Below are 3,982 nucleotides of genomic sequence, written 5' to 3' on the forward strand. Positions count from 1 at the left end.
TGGATGAAAGTCAAGGGAGGGAAGATAGTTGAGACTGATGATGTGGAACTATCAACAGGGCTACACAACAGATATAAAGACCATTTATAAGTATCTTGGAGTCCCACAGTCACATGGGAACCACAGTGAGGAGACGAAGACAGTGACCTCCAAGTACCTTTAAAGGATAAGATAGGTCATGCTTCATTTTTAGTGTCTACATAGACAGACCAGGGTAGTTTTCTTCACAGTAATACTTTTCTTTGTTTGCTCCTGACTTCTGGGATGCTGGTCTCCCATGTATTAACCAGCTCCTACCCTGCTTAGCATTTCAAAATCAGCCAAGACCATCTAAATGTGTCATCTTGCTAGGCCAGAAAAGCTAGAATAGAGATTGGGCAACATTTAGTGGTTGCAGAATGCAATTAACAGTCTTTGGTGGAGGGAGAGGACCCTGGATTGTAGATGGTTGGATTGCATCACGTAGTATGGGTGTTTATATTGCATTTCCCAAAACCGTTCATATGCAAAATTTAAAATAACAATCCCCAAGATATATAATGTAGAATTTTACAAATGAGGAATGAGGCTAATTGAACAGAATGAGGGACAATCAAGTTACATGGCTTTTTCCATTTTGAAATGTAGTTCTATGTTTGAAATAAATGGCTAATCTCAAGTGTAGCTCATGCACCTACACATTAACATATGCATTTGAGGCTGTCACTTTACATGGCAGTTTGTGACAAGAATTCTAAAGGCAATTGTTTCTAATTGCTGCAAGCATCAGCATCTGTTGTAATATTTGGATATCTTTTAAAACTATGCGGATTGAATTACCATGTCTTGCAGTCAACTAACCACTAGCTGGCAGTATAACACAGCTCTTATGGTAGGTGCACCCTCTGATCTCATATGTCTGCCTCTCTGTGTTTTGATTTTAAAAAGTGGAAAAAAGATATTGGATTTCTGTGCAGATGGGGCTTTTAAAAATATTTTACAGATGGATTGCTTAAGAATAACAAAAAATAGGTGTCCTTTTGTTTTAACAAAAGCAAAATGTATAGAACTGTATGAGACTGAACTATGAATCATGAAGCCACCAGTTTGAATCCTGTTTTTTTCATAAATTTACTAAACATTTTAACCTTTTATTCTTTCATAGTATTTTTCCTTTATCACGCAGAGGTACAAGGAATAATAAATGCGTGCATCAGCGAATATAAAATCCAAATTGGGTTGTTATTCAATATGATGAGAGATGTGAAAAGAACAAGGTTTGATTTCAAGTAAATTTGATTCCATAAAAGATTCCACGTGGGTTATAAATTGAAAGCATCAAAACACTTAAAACTGTTTTTTTTTTTTTTTTGCTAGAAAGGAATTGAAGATAGATAGTAGAAAATAACTGGCAGAGCCTTTAGAAGACATTAACCTTGCTAGGTGTCAATCAAGATAGTTTGGGAGATTTTACCGTTAATATATTTTTGAAATATTATTCAGTACCTTTTGTTAGGCAAAATGCAAAGATAAGGAAAGACAACAATGTAGTCCTCAAAGAGTTTGGCCAAACTGTCTACAGAGAAGTGCTGATTGAAAGCTACATGTGTCTTATTACAATTTAATAATATCTTAATAATAATAAAATACTACTTTAAAAGTAATCTCTTAATAAAAAAAATGAAGACTGCATTGCCCTCTGATCATTGGGTTTTCTGAGCTAATTAGCTTGTTGATACAGCCCATTAGCATGGTTAGTTTCTTCTGTGAACATAATGTACCCCTTGTGCAGCAATTAAAAAAAGTCTTCAGAAGTATATGTGTGATATGGTATTTTGTTATGTTACAGTGTACAACAATAGATTGTTGTTTATAACACATTCTAACAAAGTGTTTTTTAAACTTGGGAACTTCAACTCCCAGAATTCTCCAGCCAGCATGCTGTTGATTATAGATTAATAGGTAAAATTATGTTGTTATTAACATAATGAATTCTGTTAATTCATTAGTAGAAACTAAAGTTTAGGAAGTACTGGAGAAAACTAATTAACGATTTGCTGATTGTAGCTGAGATTTCAGTCAAACTTAAACTATTACAACTATTGTTTTATCAGTAAAATGCAGTTTTGCATCAGTGCTCATTTTAGAGCTTGCAAATGAATAAATTTGCTTTATGAGCCTATAAACATTGTTTACTTCAGAAAAAAAAGAGAGAAAGAGAGGAAAACAATAAAATGGCAACTAAACTATATGAACATAGGACCAGGTTTCAATCAAGGGAAACTTAAATTCTTGAGCATTTATGAAGATCTTGATATCGGATGGAATATTTAGTGCAAAGATTAAAATACTTGGCTTTTGATGTCGCAATTGTAAATCTTCAACTTAATATTGAGCACAGGAGGCTAGTCGAAAGAAAGAGGCAGGCTAGAGAAGTTGAAGTCTAGGACTAATGTTAATTTAAAAACAATAAAAATGATCTGAGTAATCAGAAAATAAAGAGAATAAAAATGAATGTGGATCGTTATGCTTGTGCCTTCAGGACTGGAAAATGGTAAAGTTAAAAAGGCAGCATCTACATCTATTTATACTTTTCTGTCACAACTATCCATTTCTTAAGAAGGGTGCTCCTTAGTTTTTACTTTCATGCTGTGGCCATGAAATCACAGCAAAATGGCTTTTTTCACACTTCAGTTGTCATATCAGAAACTTCAGGTTATGCACAAGCAGATGCTTCAGCTGGTTTCTGGGAAGGATTCTGAAATCAGGAGGACAACATGACAGAATCTCTTTCCATAAAACTGAGTTTTCCTGTTATTATTTCATTTGAGAAATAGTGTCTTTATAAAATGACACAGCCTATTGTTTTGATATGCTTAAATAGAATATTTAACCAAATGGGAAGATGATTAATGTTGGCTGGCTAGATTACAACTGAAGGCAAAAACTAAAAAATAAACTACTCCTGATTTTTTTATTTGTATGGTCAATTAAACTTGCTGAAATGAAGCAGAGCACAGTCTGGTTTACTACTTCAAGATTTTGGGTTCCTCAGAGTAGGCAGGGATAGAGCTACCAGATCTAAGCAGCAAAAATATAGATCACCCTTAGATGGTATGAAATAATGAGTTTTCTGTGTCTCTTTGATCATATTTAATAATTATCCACATTTATGTAGTTCAATTTTGTAGCATTAGATACAGGAAGTTATTTGGTTGTGAGGTGTGAGAGACCAGAAACAAAATAATGGTCTTATATTCGACTTGAATATAAATTTCATTCATTCATTTATTTATTTCTATCCCATCCTTTATTAATTTTATAAATACCGTAACTCAAGGCAGCAAACATACCGAATATTCCTTCCTTCTCCTACTTTCCCCACAACAACTTTGTGACATGGGTTGCACTAAGAGAGACTGACTGGCTCAAAGTCACCCAGCTGGCCTTCACTGCTGAAGGCAGGACTAGAACTCACAGTCTCCAGGTTTCTAGCCTGTTGTCTGAATGAGGGGTCATCAACCTGTGGTCCGTGGCCCATTACTGGGCCACGGAACAGGCTGGACAGTGCACACATCTTTACTTTAATTTTGATTTTGATTTTTTTAAAATTTTATGTAATTTTATTGCTGATTGTGTTGAATCCTGGCATAAGAGAGACCAGGTATAAATTAAGTAGTAAAATGTATTCAAACTGCTTGTTGCCTTTGAGTTCGCACCAAGAAGAAAGTTGCTGTGGAAAATTTCTCATGATTTCACAGAACAATCATTTTACTACAATAGACATCAATATTATAAAAATGGACTGTCAATAATTTCATTTTCTTCCACAACTGAAATGGCTCTAACATGATGTCCTGATGAAACAAAATCTTTGAATTTAACCAAGCTACAGTATTTGATACTATTTATTTTATTTTATTTTATTTTATTTTATTTTATTTTATTTTATTTTATTATTTTATTTTATTTTATTTTATTTTATTTTATTTTATTTTATTTT

The sequence above is a fragment of the Protobothrops mucrosquamatus genome, unplaced genomic scaffold (assembly GCF_001527695.2).
Source record: "Protobothrops mucrosquamatus isolate PMUCROS unplaced genomic scaffold, P.Mucros_1.0 scaffold1740, whole genome shotgun sequence".
Classification (NCBI taxonomy): Eukaryota; Metazoa; Chordata; class Lepidosauria; order Squamata; family Viperidae; genus Protobothrops; species Protobothrops mucrosquamatus.